This window comes from Felis catus, chromosome B4, assembly GCF_018350175.1.
Source record: "Felis catus isolate Fca126 chromosome B4, F.catus_Fca126_mat1.0, whole genome shotgun sequence".
Taxonomy (NCBI): Eukaryota; Metazoa; Chordata; class Mammalia; order Carnivora; family Felidae; genus Felis; species Felis catus.
In genome coordinates this window covers 12,808,152-12,829,813 of record NC_058374.1, presented here as the reverse complement: position 1 = coordinate 12,829,813, position 21,662 = coordinate 12,808,152, and the positions used below count along the sequence as shown (strand labels likewise).

Sequence of the window (21,662 nt, the reverse complement as noted above, 5' to 3'; positions counted from 1 at the left end):
ATTCTCTCTCTCCCTCTCTCTGCCCCCACCCCTGCTCGTGCTTATGGGCTTGCTGTCTCTCTCTCTCTCAAAATAAATTTCTTAAAATGCTAAAATTAGACCAAGAAAAAAAAATAAACCAGGAAAGGCACATTACAAGAGTAGTCTGAAATATTGTAGTTATTCATACAATTGAGAGAATTTGAAAGAAAAGTAGCAGGAGTGTTTCTGGTATTGAAAGGAACTTAGACACCACTAATAGACATGTTAATTAGTACAGTATTTCTGAGGGCGGTTGGCAACATAAATCAAATTGGTTTAAAACCTTTGACCCAGCAATTCTGCTTGAAGGAACTGTTCTGAAAGCAATAAAGATTCGCCCAAAGATCGAGCCACAAAGCCACAGGGTGTTCATCACACATAGTTAAAATAAACCAACCAACAGAAAGAAACAATTTACAGTGTCCAACAGGAGCTTAAATTCCAATACACCCTTAAGACGGAATACTACACAGCCAGTTTAAATGTTGTGCCTGGAGATCCACAATCAGTCAGTGGAAAGAATGCAGGTCCCAGAACAATAGGTACCGTTGGAGCTCCTTTTCTCTTTTCAAATACACAAACTCATAGGAAAAAAAGTCTAAGAGAACACACATCGAAGTGCTGGTGACAGTTGGTAGTGTAGAATAGTTAAGGCCCCAGGGGAACGTTAGTGGCGAATCGCCGTCAAATAGTACATTCGGCCTGATCATACTTCTTAATTTCAGAAACACAGTTATAAGGTGAGAACTAACAGTAGCTGTGAGTAACTACAAACACAGACAAGTTGCAGCATTTCCAAAATATGTATATCTACAGCTACCAACAGCTTTAAAAAGATGCAGACGAGGGCGCCTGGGCGGCTCAGTCGGTTGAGCGTCTGACTCTTGGTTTCTGCTCAGGTCATGATCTCGCAGTCGTGAGACTAAGCCCCGTGTCGGGCTCTGTGCTGCCAGCGTGGAGCTTGCTTGGGATTCTCTCTCTCTCTGCCCCTCCCTTGCGTGCGCTCTCTCTCTCTCTCTCTCAAAATAAATACAAAAAATCGAAAGGTACAGATGATGTGTTACTGTCAGCCTACTCACATTTTGAAAAAGAAGTATTTATACACGTGGACAGGAAAGAGAAGTTTTTACAGTGGTTATCTCTGGGTGATAGAATTGTATGCGATTTTAAGAAATTATTTGTGTATGTTTTCCAAAGTACACAGGTATCTTTTTCTAAAAGGAAAATAAAGGCAAAGAAAGAAAAGGCCCAGTGGTCTACGTATCTGTGAATATGTCCTGCCTGCCCCTTGGATACTTTTAGGAATACCTGAAATATCACTGTAGCCTCTTGGAATACAGGCCTCTGAAATGTCACCTAAGCTCCAGTGAAAACTTCAACTCGTTACTCCAACAGTATGTACGTTGAACCTACTTACTGGACTCTGGACGTTAATGCTCTCCTTTGAAAGGAAAAAGAAAAACCCGCTCAACAGCGTGACAGGAAAAGGTATCCTCTCGGTAGCTTGAGAGGAAACTGGAGACGATGCTTTATAAAAAATGTATTAGCTGCCAGACAACGAGAAGCCCATCTGAGGTGTAAGCGCATCTGACGCATCAGTTCAAAAACAATGCCATGCGGGCCACTGGGATTTGGAGAATGGCTACCTAAGAAAAATGAAACACGGGGTGCCTTGCCGTAGCAAACGAGGCCAAGAACTTCAGCGGTTGAGGCCATGAGAGTCTGTTGTCTCGTAGGGCTCTTGCTCGTCTGTGCAGTTTTGCGCTCACCTAACAGATTTGTGGCTGTCAAGTCCCCGTGTAGCACCGGCTAATACCTCCTGCACACGGTGCGTGCTGGGCACTGTTGTGATGCTTTGCAGGAACAGCTTCACTCGTGTAATCCACAAAACCGTCCTACGAAGTAGATACTATCACTATCCCCACTTAACAGATGAAAAAAAGGGAGATCATTTGTTTCAGCTCACAGAACTAAGGACTAGGTTTGGTCAAGATCTGAAACACAGTGAGGTGCCTGGGTGGCTCGGTCGGTTCAGCATCTGACCCGATGACGCTCAGGTCACGATCTCGCGGTTCCTGAGCCCGAGCCCCGCGTCGGGCCCTGTGCTGACGGTGCGGAGCCCGGAGCCCGCTTCGGATTCTGTGTCTCCTTCTCTCTCTGCCCCTCCCCCACTCATGCTCTGTCTCTCTGTCTCTCAAAAATAAATAAACTTAAAAAAAAAAAAAAGTAACACAGGACTGTGACTCTGACTCCCACATTCAGTGCAAGAAGCATTCAGTATAACCCCAATGAGATGGGCTTCTATGATGTGCCTTTCCAATGCTTTTTTTTTTTTTAACGTTTATTTATTTTGAGAGAGAAAGAGAAGGCACACACGAGTGGGGTGGGGTGCGGGGGGAGGGAGGGGGAGGGGGAGAGAGAAAGAGAGAGAACATGAGCAGGAGAGAGGGCAGAGAGAGGAGAGAGAGAGAGAATCCTAAGCGGGCTCTGCACTGTCAGCACAGAGCCCGATGTGAGGCTCAGACCCACGAATTGTTCAATCACGACCGGAGTCAAAACCCAGAGTTGGACGCTTAACCGCCCCAGGCGCCCCTAGTGCCCGTGCTTCTAAGCCCTTTGCTTTAAGATGCGCTTCCATGTGAAGGCGTTGGATATTTGCTCTGTGTCAGGCCTTAAGTGTTTCACTCGAATCGTTTCGTCTGAAATATCCCCAACATCCTGCCAGCAAAGAGGCTGAGAAGTGGCCGGTGTCTTCAGCCGCCAACAGGTTCTTTATTAAAAAGTTTCCAAGAGAACATAGCAGACAGAGTGGCTCAAAGAAAGAGGTTTGCGACCAGAGCGACCGGGGTCTCGATACTGGATCTGCCACTTACTCAGCTCTGGTATCTTTCTGTCCCTCGTTTCCTCCCTCTCTCCACTGTCCATCCGTCCACACGGCGATTAGCGGAGACTAACTGGAAGTCAAACCATCTCCAGAATGAGGGAAGTCACTGCAGTCGCGGAGAACCCCCTACTCTGGCAGGGAGAGGTTGCCCGCAGGTGACAGGGCTGGGGGAGCCAGAAGGAGGTGATGATGCCTAAACACCGTCCTCAACACACGAACTCCCCAGGCCGGCGGCACCGATGACGCCTGGGAACCTGTCAGACACGCAGCATCTCCCAGCGCGGACCCCGGGCGCGCTTTAGGAAGTCCTGCAGACCCTCCTGCCGCACGCTGGAGTTTGGGAGCCCCTGGAGCCCCCGGGACACACGGTAGGCCCCCACCCTCAGAGCTGAGGTGGATTACCCGCAACTTGTGAGCCACGAGACCCATGTGTGAACTCGCTCCCCTGACGGATCAGAGCCGATTCGAAGCTTCCCCTGCGAGAGCGTCACATTCTGACTGGAGACGAGTGGGTGGTGTTACAGAAGCAACTACAAGTGCCAAAGTCTCCAAGAGGCCGTGGAGGGGGCGCAAGGTGGGAACACGGACAGTAGGGTACCGCGATGGGGCAAGGCTGAAACCCAGCCCCTTCTTTTTTGGCTGTTGAGACCGCGGCCCCCAGAGGGCTACAGGGGGGACTGACACACCAGAACTCACCTCCTTGGGCCACACGCTGCTCAGCCTGTCCCTCACTTCCCTGGGTCCCTGTCAGCCAGCAGGGTCCCCCCTTCCCTCCCCTCACGCGGCCGCCCTGGCACTCTGCCCGCCAGAATGACCGACGTCATGTCCCAGGAGGTCCGGCAGCACCAGCCTGAGAAAATCCGAAAACCACGAGTCCCAAGAGACCCGAAGCAAGCCAACAACTGCGCACTGGGCACCTACTGTACAGAGGGCCCCGCACCAGGAAGAGAGACAAAAAGAGCCTCCGCGTGGTCACTGCCTGCAAAGGGTCGGTAACGAGACAAAACATAAACCCCCACAACTACAGAGGTAATTCAAGCTCCGAACTGTAGATCCCAAGACACCACGTGGCGTTTGGGCCCCAAGGAGGTACCAGTCAACCAAATTAGCGGTTGGACGTCTTTGTGGAGGAAGAGGGACCTGAGCTGAGGCCAGGGGAGGAGTACGTGCACGGGCAGGGGGCGGGGACGGCAGTCACACCAGCAAAGCCGCCAGTCGGAGAAGGTTCGGAGGGACAAAGGGCAGCATTCAGGGAGCTTAGCAGTCTGTTACGTTGGGGCGCCCGGGTGCCTCCATCGATTGTCTGACTCTTGATTTCAGCTCAGGTCGTGATCCCAGGGTTGTGGGATCGAGCCCTGAGCCAGGCTCCTCCACACTGAGTGTGGAGCCTGCTTAGCATTCCCTCTCTTTCTCTCTCTCTCCCTCTGACCCTCCTTCCCTGCTTGTTTGCACGCTTTCTCAAAAAGGAGGAGGAGGAGGAGGAGGAGGAGGAGGAGGAAGAGGAGAAGTCTGTTCTGTCGGAGGGCAGAGAGTCTGGCAACAGTTGGAAGTGTATGTAGAGGCACAGAAGATAAAGCTTGGAGCCAAATCGTCAAAAACCTTGGCAAATTTATTCTATAGGCCACGGTTTCCCAATGTATGTGTTTCTCAGAATATTCTCCTTGCAGAATTTTAACAGACGTCATGGGACTAAATGGGTTCCACTGGGGGGAGTGTCGCCACACCAACAAGCAATTCTTGGGACTGGAGCTGCAGGCCCTACAACTCATCAGTTCTGACACCTCCTATCCCGATAGCATCGGAGCCAGAGTAAGAGCTCAGTCCTACAAGACTGCTCCCCACACCCCCCACTCACCCCTCCTTCCGACGACAGTCACAAGCCCAGGTTGTCACCCACACTTCTGACTGCCTGCTGTAATTGAGGGTCCCGTGACCCCCTCCTCAGGTTTGGTTAATTTGCTTGAGGGGCTCACAGAACTCAGAATCATTTTACTTACTAGGTGACCAATTTATTACAAAAGGATAGGACTCAGGACGGGCCAGAGGGAGGAGACGCACAGGCCAGGAGCCTCCGCGCTCTCTGAGCGCACCACTCTCCCCCAGCCTCCATTTGTTCACCAACCCGGGAGCCCTCTGTATCACCCCCTTTTGGGTTTTCATGGAGGCCTCATTGCACAGGCACAGCTGATTAACTCATTGGCCATTGGTGCTTGAACTCAATCTCCAGCTCCTGGCCCTTCACCCAAAGTGGCGGTGGCCAGGGGTGGGGGTGGGGGTAGGGGTGGGTTCCCCTGCCAACCAGCCCTAACTTGAGGTGGGGTCTGAAAGTCCCTAAAAGGGTCACCTCCTTAACATAACAAACGACACCTTTGTTGCTCTCATCATCTAGGAAATTCCAAGGGTTGGGGAACTTCTGTGCCAGAAACAAGACCAAATCTGTATCTCTTAGTATAAATCACAGGATCACAGGACGAGACAGCTTCGCAACCTCGTAGTCTTAGACATTTGCACTGTTTCACAGGTATCTTACCTGCAGGACCTCTTGAATTGTGACTCTTTTAGAGGGAGACGGATGCGCCGTTTTCCAAACCTGCTTCAATTCGGAACCCTCTTCTGGGGGCTAGCGCTCTGGGCGAGAAACTCGGTTTGTAGATTCCTGGGGGCGGGCCCGTTCCTGCCCAGCTCTCCCAAGAAGCTTGTGTAAGAACGAGGCCTGGGAGGTCTGCCCCAGGCGAGCCCAATGTGTAATCAAGCTTGGGAGAGGCTGGTTTCCTTTGTTGCCCCTGAATTCTCAGGTGCCAATGGTGAGGGGAAGAGAAAGGTGGGAGAAAGGTGAAGGAAGGATGAAGAAACCCCGGGGCTTGGATCTGGAGGTGCTGGTGGGAAAAGGGGCACTGAGGGGGAGGGGGCACCCACGGACGGAGGGGGTGGGAGGAGGGACACTGAGTGGGCACAGAGGTAAAAGGGTCAGGAACAGAACAGAGATGGGAAGGAAAAACCTCACTTGGTAGTATAAACAACCTTAACACCTGTGGAGGGGCTCACGGTCTACAAAGAATCTTCCGGAATACCAGCTCCATCTTCCTTACAATCCCATGAGGTGGGTGGTCAAATTATCCCCATTTTTCTTGGCTTAAGGAAATCGAGGCTAGGCAGAGTGGACAGGGGCTGTCCCGTATCCAGCTCCTGTTCGCATCCCTAAGACCTGCTGGCTCCTGGAACGCCACGCTGCCGGCTGCCTTTCCCAGGCTGGCTCCTCCTTCCGGCCTGTTGGGAAAGCTGCCGCATGTCTCTCCTCACATCCCTTCTCTGTCTGAATCAGCCAAAGTACATCTTCCGTAACTCCCAGGAAGCCTGACTTGAATCAGAAAGGTTAAGTGTGGGCATGAACTCATCTCTCAAGATTCAGAACCCCGCCCATCTTCTGCTGTGCCAGGCTGTGGCATCGAAAAGTTTAATGAGTTCAATTTTAGTCCTACGATAACGTCACTGATGAATATCCAGTGGGAATTTCCAGTGGGCATTTGGAGACGCAAGACGAGTACATGGGATAAAAGCCAAGGTAGAAATAGGGATTTCGGAATCAGTGCCATTGAAATCATAGGTGTCCATGGAGCATCTCATAACACAGGGCGGGTTGTGACAAAGCATTCAAAGTACCCTGATGATCCGAGGAACAGTTTGAAAGTCCTCCTGAAGAAGAGCTTTGCAAAGAGAAGGAACATGACGAGAAATGTGGAAATGCCAGGCATTGGGCGACACTGAGAGGTAGAAGCCGCCGATGGTTCGAGGCAGTTTCCTGAGAGGATAGTAATATAAAACATTCACTCGGCAGCATGCACTGTATGATCCCATTTTATTACTTTTTTAAATGTTTATTTATTTTTGAGAGAGAGAGAACATGAGCGGGGAAGGAGCAGAGAGAGAGAGCGAGAGAGAGAGAGGGAGACACAGAATCCAAAGCAGGCTCCAGGCTCTGAGCGGTCAGTGCAGAGCCCGATGCGGGGCTCGAACCCATGAACCGTGAGATCATGACCTGAAGTCGGATGCCCAACAGACTGAGCCGCTCAAGTGCCCCCCATTTTATTTTTTATGTATATTTGCATAAGTCTGATGGATCTACATCAAAATATTTGCAGTGATTATCTCTGGATGCTGCAATTTTTGTTACCTTCTGACACATTAAGCATTCATCAGTTTTTTTTCCCAGATAAAATTCATATACCATAGGGGTGCCTGCGTGGCTCGGGTCATGATCTTGCGGTCTGGGAGCTTGAGCCCCGTGTCGGGCTCTCTGCTGACAGCTCAGAGCCTGGAGCCTGCTTCCCATTCAGTGTTTCCCTCTCTCTCTCTCTGCACCTCCCCTGCTTGCATTCTCTCTCTCTCAAAAATAAACATTAACAAAAATTCATATACTATAAAACTAACCATTTTAAAGTGTACAATTCAGTGAGTGTTAGTATAGTCACGAAGTCATACAACCATCACTACCTAATTCCAGAAAATTTTCATCACTCCAAAAAGACACCCTGTACCCATTAGCAGTCACACCCGTTACTGCTCCCTGACCCAACCTAGGTAACCACTAATACCTCTGTCTCCACGCATTCGCCTGTTCTGGATATTTCAAATAAACAGTCATCCACGGTGACTAGACTTATTGGGGTAGTCATTTCAGAACATATGCAAAGAGTGTGTCACTCACTATGTTGTACACCTGAAATGAACAACATTGCATAAAAAATCAGAAAAGGGCACCTGGCTGGCTCAGTCAGAAGAGCATACGGCTCTTGATCTCTGGGTCGTGAGTTTGAGCCCCGCACTGGGTGCAGAGATAACTTAAAAAACAAATAACTTTTTAAAAAGAAGAGAAAATGCAATTTGTAAGTGATAAATGCTTTTCAATCGTTTTTTTTTTTTTTAATGGAATTATCCAAGAGGTAGCTTTTGTGACACATGGCTTCTTTCACTTGGTATAGTGTTTTGATGGTTTCTCCACATTGTAGCGTGTATCAGTGTTATCATTGCTGCTTTTTGCCAAATAACATTCCATTGCATGGCCGTACCACATTTTGTTTATCCTTTCATTAGCCAATGGTGATACCTAAGCTGTTTCCATCTTTTGGCTGTCGTGACTAAATCGGCAACGAACACCGGTATACACGTCTTGTACAGATGCGTGTTGTTAATTCCCTGGGTGTATATGCAATCAGGAGTGGAACTGCTGGGCCAGATAGTAACTCCATGTTTAACTTTCAAGGAACCACCAGTTTTCCAAGGGGTCCACATCCTCTAACCTCCCCGCCAGCAACACACGAGGGCTCTGGGTTCTCCACAGGCTTGCTAACCCGTGTTAACACCCCTTCTTAGAACTGACACGGCACGGGTGTTAAGGAGGCCCGAGACCTACTTTTATTTTTTTTTTCAACATACTTAATCCTTTTTGTAATTTTTCTGCAGATGAAATATAAATAAGAGATTCTCTGTAATAATAAGGATACAAAAGCTGACATTTATTAGATTCTTAACTCTGGACGGGCTCCTGTAGTACTGTGTGTTTTATTGCTTTGAATATTTGCAGAAAACCCTGAGTTTCCAACCTACTGTAGAGATGCAGACGAGGTACAGAAGTTACCTGATGAGCATTATTACAACACTGCCCCAAAGCCAAAATTCTTAATCATCCACTGTGACATCCAAGACCCCGCCTCTCCTTGGGGCGCCTGGGGGGCTCGGTCAGTTGAGCGTCTGACTCCTGGTTTCGGCTCAGGTCATGATCTCATGGTTCGTGAGTTCGAGCCCTGCATCGGGTTCTGTGCTGGCGGTGTGGAGCCTGCTTGGGATTCTCTCTCTGCCTGTCTCTCTGCCCCTCCCCTGCTCATTCTCTCTCAAAAAATAAAAAATAATAATTTGTAAATCCGCCTCTCCCTTCTGCTGAATTGTTCTGGCTGTTCACCCAAAGAACAGTTTCAATAAAGCCACCATGTGTCATCCATATATTTTCCCACTGGAAAAAAAAAAAATCTTTCTCGAGATGATTTTTCACAAGTCAGCCAGGTACAATTTATCATACTCTGAATGCTAACAAATTCTGGGGATGCAAAACCTATAGCATACATATAAATAATTTGACTCAGCAGTGTAAACATTAATTCAATGCTTTTTTTTTTTTTTTTTTTTTTTTTTTAATGAACAACCTAGTTTCTCTGAGTTGTTGTGATACTTCTCTCCTTCTGGGTTTTTTATTAGCTCACTGGTGCCAATAGAAATGGGTTCGAAAACTGATTAGCCCCGAGGAAGATTCTGTAATCAAATAAATCTGAAGTAAGGCATGCTTTCAATTTTGTTTAGAGGGGAGATATTTTCCCCCACTATGCTTTGTTTCCCAAAGAAAGCTTCGTATCTTTTGTGTTCGAAAACACGTCCGCTTCTGTGATTTCAAAGGACAGGAGAACAAATTCTGTTTGTAACTGGCCAATTTCAGCTCCTGAGAAAGACTGTGGAGGAAGTGTATGTGAATAAGATCTGAATAGAGCATATTATTAGATCTCAAAGAGAATCAATAGAATCTAATGTAGTTTTCCTTGCATTGCATCAATAAAGCAAGGTTGTTAGGAAGGCATTACAATCTTGTCTTCTCTCGTTGGTTTGAAAGCTTGTCTTTTCTGTTGTGGTGGTTGATTTGCCCCCGGGTCGTCTGTCCGGAGGACTAATTTGTTTGGTTTTGTAATGCATCATCGCTGCCAGCGTCACTGAAGGCTCAGAACACCTAGGGAGATAAATAGATGTTATTTTTATTATCTGTGCTTTATAAATACATTTTAACTTGGAAAGATTACACGGTCGAAGTCCCACATTCAGCTGCGTCAGAAGGCCGCACCACAAGAGTTCTACGCTGAGCCTTAATCTGCTTACAATCAGGCTGAACCTGGGGGGATCGCAGGCTCACCCCCCATTTCACTGCAGGTGAAATTTCTTTCCTCACGGCCGTGGCGGCTAGAAATCTGCAATCAAGGTGTGGGCAGAGCTGGTTCCTTCTGAGGCCGGGAGGGAAGGGTCGGTGGGGAAGGAAAATTCTGTTGTTTACACCACTCATCCTGTGGGGTCTTGTAAGGGCCTCCCCAGCAAACGACCACGACTGCAGGGCTGTCACCACCACGTTACTGATGATGAATCAGAGACCCCTGGTCTCCCGACAGCCCAGTGCCCCAGGGTTGTGCCTGCGAGGCTTACGGTGCTACAGCCCAGAGAGCACAGACATCCCAGCTGTCCGGTGCTCCCGAGCCCCATGCTGAGCTTGGACACCATGGAGGAACAGAGGGAACCCGCGTCCCTCTCCTCTTTGGTCAGCAAGTCTTAATGAAAGACTTGACACTTGGTCAACTGGTCGGAGGCTGAGGTGAGCTTTCTCTCTCCAGCGGCCTTGCCACTGGGATCCGATCTCGGGTCTCTGTCTCTGCAAGTGGCAGAGTCCCACTGACGTGGGGCTGACAGACTATCCCACGGGGCTCCCGACGGTACCATTCAAAGGGCGGTCTGTGCAGGAGGCCCCGACAGGCTGGGTTACTGCTCCCCAAGATGAATACAGAAGGTGACAGTGAGCATTCAGCAGCATCCACACCAACTCAACAGCAATGCTCTGTCAGTGGGATCTAATAAAAACAAAAAAGAAAGAAAGAAATGAGCTTGTATTTCAGGTCTTTTTTATACAATAATTTCATTTTTCTCACCACACATCATCCCCTATTGCGAATAAGAAAACTTCACCACGGATAGTTTAAGAAGCTCAGCCCAGAGGTCTGCGTAAGCGATTGAGGAGGCATAAAGGTAATGGTGAGGCACAGAGAGCAGTTAAAGACTGAAGCCCTGACCTTCAACTTGATGGTACTTGGAGGTGGGGCCTTTGGGAGGGACTCATCAGGTTTAGATGAGGTCATGAGGGTGGGGCACCCACGATGGGATTAGTGTCCCTGTCAAAGGAAAAGCCACCAGATCTCTTGCTCTCTCTGCCAAGTGAGGACACAGTAAGGTGTCTGTCTGCGAGCCAGGAAAACCCTCACCAGGAACTGCATGGGCCAGCACCTTGACTGATCTGAGACTTCCGGCCTCCACAACTGTGAGAAGGAAGTGGCTTCTTCTGTCACAGTGTGTGTTGTGACAGCCCCAACCGACCGAGACCCAGGCTCTGCTACTGACAGCCCAAGTCGCTGTGGCTCAGGCCGGCTCCTGCTGTCTGGGGCCACCTCCAGCGGTAGCGTGTCTTCTCTCGGGTCTTTATCAGAAATGGCCTGGGTTCCCAGGCCACGGCACGACAAAGCCACGTCCGAAGGACATAGCCCCGCCCATACAGGTGCTGTGTGTGAAGGCAGGTCCCAGGGCACATCACACCCCAGTCCCTTCCTACTGCCTGATGGGGAGGCCACACCTCACCCTCATGCCCCCTCGTGTGAGGCCACCTGACAGATTTCTGTCTCCAGAAGGAAGGGCTGGCGGCTCAGGATCCCATAAAGCTGGTCCCACCTCAAGGCAAGGCTTCCTCCAGGAAGCTCATCGCCTCCTTCCTTGGCAACTAAAAGCTTCCTTTAAGCTCCATACTGCAACAGTTTCCTCCTCTTTGACAGAAATGGTAAGTTCCATTTTTCTACATTTGTAAAAAAAAAAACTTGTATCAAGAAAAAGGCGATCTTGATATAACGCAATCTGCACAAAACTTATTTTTCTTGTTTTAGAAAAAAAGGTCCAGATGTTTTAACGTCGATGAACAGCCATCCCAACCTTTCACAACAGGCCTGAGCCTGCAGCTTTAGTCATTCGTTTCTCAATTATCTTGGGAGAAGTAGGTCAGGGAAGAAAGCAGGCCCAGGAGGCCGGGGGGTGCAGGAGAGGAAGACAGGAGATGGCCCTGTCATGAACTGAAGTGACCTTGGGCAGGTGCATGCACCCCACAAGGGCTGGGAGCGCTGTGACCCCATACTTCTGGATGCAGTTGCTTTCGACAGCGCCCCCGCCCTGTCCTTTAGGTGACCAGACGAGCAGCCACGCGGCCTGGACCGAGCCTCCCCTCCGCCCCCTTCACTCTCCGGGCCGGCCTGGTGGGAGGAAAGCAGCCAGGAGATAAGCCGCAGAGAGAAAGCCAGGGGAGCAGTGGCTTCGGGCCCCTGCAGTTCTCTCAACAGGGTCTCTGTAGCGGGTCAGTGCACTCAGCTGACACCCCGACCACTTCTCCTTCCTGCCCAGCAAGTAACTGTGTCAGCCTCCTGCTCCTCCCACCCTTCTTCCTTCCTGCCCTGTGCTGGCTCCTGCTGCCTCGGTCCCCTCTCCTGCATCCCTGCACACTCCCCTGCCTCAGGCCTCCCCCCCCACCCCGTTCTCCTGCCACCCGCCCCCGATCCCGTGACAAAGCCTTGATATTTCCACAGCATTCACAGTGGACAGAGCATGTTCATCCGATCCTAACAGATTCACTGGCTTCTGAACAAAAGTCACCAGATCTGGGGTGCTGTGATTCCTACCCCCGCCTCCCCTACCTGCCCGGTGCCGCTGTAAGCAGAGAGCCTGCCCGCGGACAGTGGCTGGGGATGTCAGGACTTGATGTGCACACATTACCTCCTGTGAGCCCGGCAAACCCTGAGAGGCAGGTGGTAGCTCCTTTTTTTTTTTTTTTTTTTTTTTTTTTTTTTTAAATTTGAGAGAGAAAGAGGGAGAGAGGGACAGAGGGATGGGGAGAGAGAGAGAGAAACAGAGAGAGAGAGGGAGAATCCCAAGCAGACTCCATGCTCAGTACAGGAGCCCGACACAGGGCTCAATCCCCCGACCCTGGAATCACGACCTGAGCTGAAACCAAGAGTTGGACGAGCAACCGACTGAACCACCCAGGCACCCCTATAGCTCCTTTTTCATAAACATGAAAAGTGAGGCTCACTTAGATACCTGGAGGCACAGTGGGTGCCCTGGTGTGGCAACTGGTCTTGAAAAGAAACTTGGTCACGTGCTGACTCCGGGGCGGTGCAGAGCTGGTAAAAGGCAGAGGTGGGCTCAGCCGTGTCCCCGTGCCGTGCTAAAGCCCCTCTCCTCCACTAGGCACCCCTGCTCTGGCCTGTGCCCTTCCCCTGCAGTGGTGTGGGCTCGAGGATGCCCAAGCAGTTAGGGGACCTGGAATCTCGTGGGGGGAGGGGGGAGGGAGCAGACTCAGAGCCTCTGCAATGGCCCAGCGGAAGGGGAGCGGACAAACGAGGACCAGCTCTCCACCTGGAAAGCGCATCGGACTCGGCTGCTGGGTGCCTGGGGTGGTTCTGCCCCTGGGAACTGTGGGGGCTGTTAGTTTGGACTGGGTTGGGTTAGGCCAGTAATTTGGGTCTGGATGCTTGGCGGGGTCAAGGACGCCGGAGGTCAGCCCTTCCCCAAATGCCAACAGGGTCCCGTGAAGAATCACCGAGCCCCTTCAGCTGGCTGCGTCTTTCGCATTCGCTCCCTCACTGCTGTCTTGACACTGGCCCGGAGGACAATACCCAGTGCTTCTGGGGTCCACTGGCTGCTTTTAGGCTGCGGGAAGAGCAGGGCATTCAGAAACCCGTGACCGGGCCTCTCTGTGCTCGGGGCTTTTAATCTCCTTAATTGAAATTGATTGGTCTCTTGGGAGGTAGCTCTGCATTGGCCCTGAGCTTCAGCATGTGATCAACTTTTGCTTCTTTCTTTTAAAGACCAGTTGACACACCAGGGCATCTAATCTTATCCCAGAATCCCGGGCCCCTTTCCAGACGAGGAGCAAAACCAGAAACAAGCACACTTACAAAAACAGCTCAGGAAATAAAAGCGCCTGATAAAAATAAGGGGAGAATATTCTTGTCCCATTGTGGCTGAGCGTTATACAAAAGGCCAGTCAAAACCCCATTACCAAGGAAAGATGTAATCACACGGGGAAGGAGCCATGGCGGGCGGGGGCGGCTTGCCTTCTGAAGCTCACGAGATAAACAGGCCGGGCTGGAGCGTATCTAAGAACCAGCTGCAAAATAGATAAATGGGAAGAAAAGTGAAAGCCCTTCTTAAGTTAAAAGAAAACCAAACATTGAGAGAATTGTTTGAGCATCCAGACTTGCATTCATCCCGACGTGCAGCAGTCACCCCAAAGTGGCTGGGGCTGGTTTACAAACTGGTTTGGCAGGTCATAGCTCTTGGCGAAGCCTTTGATAGGGCCCCTTACTGACCAGGCTGATCCCATAGCCTGGAAATATCCCCCTGGGGGCTCTCCTGTGCCTCCTGTGGGTCATTGCACCAACTGGACGCTAGGCTTGAAAGAGGCCGTGTTGAGGAGGCTCGGGCCACTCCATGGCTCGCAAGCCCTCGGCTCTGTCCCTGCAATAGCGGCATGGAGTGGCAGCAGACACAAGAAGTACCTCAGAGGTAAGGGAACCCAGCAGTGACAAGTAATCATTACGAGTAACAAACTCATGCTAAGAACATCTTGCTGCCTGGCCTTATAAAGATAAGGTTTAAGGGGATCAGGATATGCTAGCCCAAAACATACTACCTTGGCAGAAGGATTATTTTAAGCTGAAGGCATCTGAGACTCAACAAAATGCAGGAAGAATTCTCTTCCCTCCTCTTTTCCGTCTAAAAGCAGGACATCAACTTCCCTTTGTGAAAGTGTCTCCATCTCCCACACTAGGAAGAAAGTGACTCTTGCCACCAAGAGAGTCCTCACTGAGATGAGTCTGTATAAACAGACCTTACTAAAAAAAACCTTCATCTTCCCATACGTAGCCTAGTCATTTCATAGCATGTGGTTCCTCAAAGCACAAACCTCCTTTCCTTTGAAAGAGATGGTGTACGAGCCCCCAAGTCAAGTCTAATGACCCAAGTTTCACTTCTTTTTCTGTGAGCTCCTGTCCAAGTAAGATATTAATACAATTTGTATTCCTTTTCTCCTGTTTGTCTGTTTTTTGTTGGCCAAATTTGCAGGCCTCCAGGCACTGAACCTAAGAGGGTAGAAGCAAAGTTTTTCCTCCCCGACAATGTCAAGACATCCCGATTTAAAAAGCAGAGATTTAGCTTGTTTGCTGAAGAAGCTCCATTTTCAAATAAATTCAAGTTGGAAGTGGCCCTTTGTCTCCACTTTCCCTAGCTGCAGGAATGGGACTTAAGGATCAAGGAGGGGTGAGCTCTATAAAAATGAAAGCCGAGTCTGTCCCAGTCGTCACGGAACTAGTGTCTACGGGTGCCTAGCACATAGCAGGCACTCAACCCATCAGTGGAAGAATGGATACTGGCTGAAATTTCCAAAAATGGGATTGGAGCAAATGCATAGCGTGGAAGGTAAAACTGTAGTTTATTGAATATGGGCTCCCATATTCAATAGAAGAATTGGCAATAGGAGAGGTCACTTCTTGGCAGTCGTGACGGTGTCTTCGAGTGGGGCAGGTGAAGTCAGGATATTCCCCATTTAAGGTGAGCGTTTCAGTGTCCAGTGGATTAGGATTGAATAAGGCTCACGACAGAAAAGTTCAGGATCGTGGGCACGGCAAGGTGTGTTCACAGTCATTCACTGCTATCTTTCGAAGCGAAGCCGGTTTAAGCAGGTTTGGGGAAGTTCCTCAAGCAATAGTTGGTTGCAACTTTTATCTTCCTGGGCGAGCGTTTCTAGAACAGTAAAATGATATTGGCGAAGACAGTGGAATCAAGTCTTTAGTGAAGACTGCACAGTAGTGTACGTCGTAGCCACGTTGATGTAGATGTAAGCAAACTATGTGGGAGCTGGTCTCAGTCCTCAAGCTGAAGACGTCGATAAACCATCCTCCTTCCATAGTATGACATAAACAGACAAGTAAGCCCTGTTTGTTCAGAGGCTCTGAGATAGGTGTGGTGGCTAATTTCTGGCTATAGAGGGCTGACCCACCCAAGGGAGAGGTAATTCGCGTGTGTCTTCGACCTTGATATCCGCTGAAATAGCCCTGAGAGAGGACCAGCTACAGGACTGGAAGAGCCCAGTGCGAAACGCAAATGCAGGGCCCCTTGTTCAGAAACGACGAATGTCAAAGAGTTTGACAGCTCCTCACAAAGCTAAATGTAGAATTACCACACGACCCAGCAATACTACCCAAAGAACTGAAAATGGGGACTCGAACACGTATCTGCACACCCACGCTCAAGGCAGCATTATTCGCAAAAGCCGAAAAGTGGAAACAAGCCAAGTGTCCATCAAGAGAGGAACGGATCAACAAAACGTGGTGCGCATACATACAATGGAATATGACTCATCCATAAATAGGAATAAAGTTCAGGGTGCCAGTCAGTTAAGTGTGCAACTCTTGATTTTGGCTCAGATCGGGATCTCACAGTTTGAGAGTTTGAGAACTGAGTCAGCCTCTGTGCGGACAGCATGGAGTCTGCTTGAGATTCCCACCCCCACCCCCGCCTCTCCCCTCCTCTAGCCCCTCTCCCTCTCTCAAAAATAATTTTTTTTAAAAAGGAGTAAAGTTTTGACACAGACTACAACATGGATGAACCCTTAAAACATTATATTAAGAGAAATAACCTGACACAAAAGAACAAATATTGTCTGATTCCACTTACATGAATATCCAGAACAGGCAAATTCACAGAGACAGAAATCACATGAGAGGTAATCAGGGGCTGAAGGGAGAGGGGAATGAAGGGTTATTACTTAATGGTTTTACAGTTTATCTGGGGTGAAGAAAAACCTTTGGAAATAGATAATGGGGGTAGTTGCACAATATTGTGAATGTAATTAATGCCACTGGATTGCACACTTTAAAATAGCCAATGTGTGTGCGCGCGCGCGCGCGCACGCGCGCGCGCACACACACACACACACACACACACACACACACACAGGAATATTACTCAGCCATGAAAAAGAACAAAATCCTGACATTTGCAACATGGATGGATCTAGAAAGTATGATGCTGAGGCACCTGGGTGACTCAGTGACTTATGAGTCAGGTTATGATATCACAGTTCATGGGTTCAAGCCCCGCGTTGGACTCTGTGCTGATAGCTCGGAGCCTGGAGCCTGGTTCAGATTCTGTGCCTCCCTCTCTCTCTCTGCCCCTCCCCTGCTCACGCTCTCTCTCTCTCTTAAAAATAAACATTTAAAAAAAAAAAAAAAGGAAGAGGGTATGATGCTAAGTTAAATAAGTCGGTCAGAGAAAGACAAATACCATATGATTTCACTCATATGTGGAATTTAAGCAACAAAACAAATGGGGGCGCCTGCGTGGCTCAGTCAGTTAAGCGTGGACTCTTGATTTCAACTCAGGTCATGGTCTCATAGTTGTGAGATCGAGCCCTGCATCAGGCTCTGCACAGTGTGGGATTCTCTCTCTCTCTGCTGCTCCCCTGCTTGCTCTCCCTCTCAAAATAAATAAACATATAAAAAAAAAAAGACACAAAGAAAAAAAAGACACAAACAAATAGCGCGCCTATTAAATATAGAAAACAGACTGGTGGTTACCAGTGGAGATACGTGTGGCGGGGGGGGGGGGGATGGGTGAAACAGACGAAGGGGATTAAGAGTACACTTTCCACGATGAGCACCGGGTAGTGTATGGAAGTGTTGAATCACTATATTGCACACCTGAAACTAACATAACGCTGTACGTTAACTCTACTGGAATTTTTTTAAATGGCAGATTTTATGGTACGTTTCATTTTTAATTATGGCATAATGCTATGTTATATACATTTTACAAGAGAAAATTTATTGGGGCACCCGGCTGGCTCAGTTGGAGGAACATGCAAGTCTTGATCTTGGGCTGGTTGAGTTCAAGCCCCGAGTTGGGTGTAGAGATAACGTAAAAATTAAATCTTAAAACAAAACCGATTAAATGAGAAAAATTAAGAAATTCAACAAGGCAGCAACAGAGCATTAATCAGGGGCAGGACCCCTCCGTGCACGGGGTTCTGTGTGAAGCCAGGCCTGCTTGCGAGGACAGAGACCGTCCAGTTTAGGCGGCGTGCCCCATTCTAGAGACCAGGAGTGCTACATCTGGGTCACAGAAGACTTACTGAAACTGCCCGGTGTCCAGAATCCACTCAGTGTTCAACACGGCTGGTAAAAATCGAGAGCCCTCCCTTCCCCACTGCTACCCGTGCTCTCCCTGGCCTTCTAAAGGTTAAGTACAAGATCTAGGTTCAAAGCTCAGGAGACTTTGCAATGTCAGCCCCGGAGGTGACAACGTTTACGGGACGTTTTTCTCCCCGTCAGTTGCGTTACTTTAACTGGCTGGTACTGTTTGCGGGGCAGACGTATGTAGCAATCTGAGTCCCTTGGCTGATAATTAGGGGAGCAGTCAGTACCCACACTTCCTCACCTGGCATTCACTGAGCACGCTCCCTCCCATTTCTTTTGTTTTTCCCTTGCTGCAAACTGTCTCCCTTACCTCTCCGGGACTTCCTTTCACTCCCTAGTGTGCTTGGCGACTGGTAGGTGGGGCTTACCGGAGTCCTCAAGCAGGGCACAGAGGGGATGGAGGTGGGAGGTTACAGACCAACCCATGCAGCCAAGAAGGATCTCGGGCCTTGCTGTCCAATCCAATCCGAGGCTACAAACCGCATACGTGAGCGGCGACAGAAAGGTGAGCCAGGCGTGGCTCTGCCCCAAGAAACCTAATGAAAGACAGATGGCTCGCCACCTTCGCCACACATGCCTTAGATATCGAGCCCTTGATCTGGGGTTTACTGAGCAGAAAGAACGCCCTTCTTTTGAGCCAAGCCAAACATGGGCACTCACAAGGTGAGCTTCCTGAGCCCTGAAGCCATCTCTTGTAATACCTGCTCACTGGTGGCCTTAAGCTCTTCTGCCTCTGAGTGGCCACTCGCCAGGAGGGTGGGGACTCTGCCTCCTGGCAAAGGACAGGCCCCAAACAAGACATTTCACATTCAAGTCATAAATAGTTGTCTGGCTCTGACCCTGCCTGCCACTGTAGGATAACCCAGCCACCACAAAGGCCTCTCATCCTTTCTGGGACATCTCGTGGGTATCTGTGTGTCCTCTCACAGCCAGATGGCATGCACTACCTTCTCCAACCCGAACTCTGCTTCCCTATAAGGACAGGTGCTACCCCAACCTCTGAAGGCCTGAAGGCCCCAGCAAGGTGCCTCACCCTAGTCCTGTCTCCTGGCCACATGTCTACAGGCAAGCAGGAGCTGCTTTGTAATACCCAGGACATTGACACGGCCCACCCGTCTCTCTTCGCATTCTCCCTCAAGAAGAGAGAGCCCGATATCATCATCACCTACCCGCGTCAGTGCTGGGCCGCCGTGTGGGTTTCCAAGCACCCTAAATTCTCCAAGGAGTGTCCAGGAGGATGATGTGAGGCCCTGCTGTGCTGAAGATTGCCCTTCAGGGTTGGTGCCAGGCCTAGGACCCGCCCCACCAGCCCTACAGGCAGAGCCACATGAGGCCTGAATCCTGGAGACTTTGGAGTTTGGTCTGCATTTCTTGACAGATAGTGTCGGGTCAGGAGTGTCACAGCAGGGGAAGAGCAATACATTTCAAGTCTCCCTTGCCTTCTCCTCTGAGAGAATACCTAAGTTTTAGCATCAGAGGGATGAACCTGGTTTGGGAGATTAGAGCATAAAACTACACAATGTTCTAGTACCTTCATTGGGGGTTTTAGAGCCAAACCACTATTCTCTCCATCATATATTGAACAGACCTGCTTTTTCTAATATTTGTTTTTAAATCACAAGACACTAACTGCCTTTGGAAAACGTTCTGAAACAGCCCCTCCAATAGAGGGGGACCTCCACCGCCATACCCTGCTTTCACAACCCCAGCACTACCATTCACAAGAGCCTTCCTTTACAAAAAAACGTACCCTGAATAAATAGTAAGAGTTAACATTTACTGAACACGTTCTATGTGCCAGGCATGGTCACGTGATCTCATCTGATCCTTACAACAACCCTCATAGAGAAGTATTATTATTATCTCCTCCACTTTACAAATGAGGTATGTGTTCAGGGATATTAAGCGACTTCCCCAATTATCACAGAGCTTGTTTGTCGAGGGGCCAAGATGTTTATTTCTCTACATGCTGTCAGGGTCCACACCCCAGTTGCAATCAGAGGAACCGTTCGGCAGGCTTCAGACATGGTAACAATGACAGCCAATATCTAAGTATCTATCGCCTGCCAGATTCTTTATATATTCTCTTTCATTTCACCACTTGGCAGGATACGTACTTATCCCCATTTTACAGATGAGGATCTTGCGGCTCAGAGACTGAGCAATATTGTGACCCGCTGGGGGAGTCACTGACAACCTGGGCTCTGGAGTCCCACTGCCGGGCTGTATTCTTTAACTCCCCCTACTTACTAGCTGTGTGACCTCGGGCAAGTTTTTTTTTTTTTTTTTTTAAAGTAGGCTCCATGCCCGGTATGGGTTCAAACTCATGTCCCTGAGATCAAGACCTGAGCTGAGATCAAGAGTCAGGTGCTGACCCAACCGAGCCACCCAGGCACCCCTGACCTCAGTTGAGTCATCTGATCTCTCTAAACCCTCATTTTGCCATCTGTACAGTAAAACATCGGTAGTACTTATAGGATTACTACAAGCTAGTACACGTCAACTGTCCTCACTACATAGTCAGAAGTCAGCAAAGGCGATCTACTATTATTACTCCAAAGCCCATAGTTTTGTTTTGTCTTTTTTTCCCACTAGACCGTTCTGTCTCCCAATTTGACTGAGAGATAGGAACACATCACGCATTAAAATAAACAAGATTCTTGGGGTGCCTGGGTGGCTCAGATAGTTAAGGGTCCAACTATTGATTTCGGCTCAGGTCAAGATCTCAGGGTCATGAGATAAAGCCCCAAATTGGGCTCTCTCTCTCTCTCTCTCTCTCTCTGCCCCTCCCCTGCTCGCACTCATGGGAGCACTCTCTCTCAAAATAAATAAACATTTAAAAAGAATAAACAAGATTCTTTTACAGCAGACATGCAAAATGCTTAGATCAAGGAAGAGAACAAAGACCCAAACACACCTATTTGACAGCTCTCCCCGAATATTCTCAGAGCAGTGGAGCCAATGAAATGAAGGCCCAGGAAAAGCAAGGCTCATTTAAACCTCTCCTTTTTCCACCTCATCTTCTTCCTTTCCTTCCTCACCAGGTTCTGAAGGGTAAATTCATCTTTTTTTGGTCTTGGAAGGGCAAATTTGCTGTAAGTACCCACACTCATTGCAGCTTTATAGGTTAGTTCCTTGTTTGGTATAGGGAGAAGGGTCTAGAAGTCAAAGTCTGAAGATGTGGAGATTTCTCACCCAGCTTTCATCTACATGACCAGGCACAAGTGCGCTAATCCCAGAGTTTCAATTTCATCACCTGTGGAGAATAATAAATGTAAGGATCAAATTAATAATGTGTGTGAAGATGTAAGATGTATTGCAAACTGTAAATCCCTCTGCATGGGACAAATTGTGTGCCTTTCACCAGCTGACAGGACTCTTGGGTCTTGGCTTTTCCAGCGATCACACTCAGGAGAGGTGACCGCCAGCTTCCTGAACCTATTCGCTAAAAAGCTATCCAGAATGCCGCCTTCCTTGGGCAGGCTGGGGTTAGGGGAAGGCGGCAGTGAGACGCTCCCTGCTGACTAAGTGTTTAGCAGCAGCAGAGTGTGGGAAGGAGAGAACTAAATGGGGCATCGCAGAGGATGGGGGTGGGGGGAAGAACCCTACTAAATAATTCGTTTAGAACAGGGGCACCTGGATGGTTCAGGTCATCGCGCGGTTCGTGA

The 21,662-nt window shown here is 49.2% G+C and overlaps 1 long non-coding RNA gene across 4 annotated transcripts in view; it reads right to left on the bottom strand.

Moving 5' to 3' along the window:
* Window positions 1–21,662, bottom strand: part of LOC102901935 — a 58,149-nt gene that overhangs the window by 16,305 nt on the left and 20,182 nt on the right. For 2 of the 4 annotated variants that reach the window (XR_440667.5, XR_002159296.3), the window contains 3 exons: window positions 13,800–13,907; window positions 10,427–10,557; window positions 8,398–9,674 (listed from right to left, as the gene is read on the bottom strand). This is a non-coding gene — a long non-coding RNA (uncharacterized LOC102901935). Of the gene's footprint in view, window positions 1–5,435; window positions 6,705–8,397; window positions 9,675–10,426; window positions 10,558–13,799; window positions 13,908–20,911; window positions 21,251–21,662 lie in introns of those variants that run through there. The other 2 variants (XR_006600302.1, XR_006600303.1) reach the window with 2 other exon arrangements.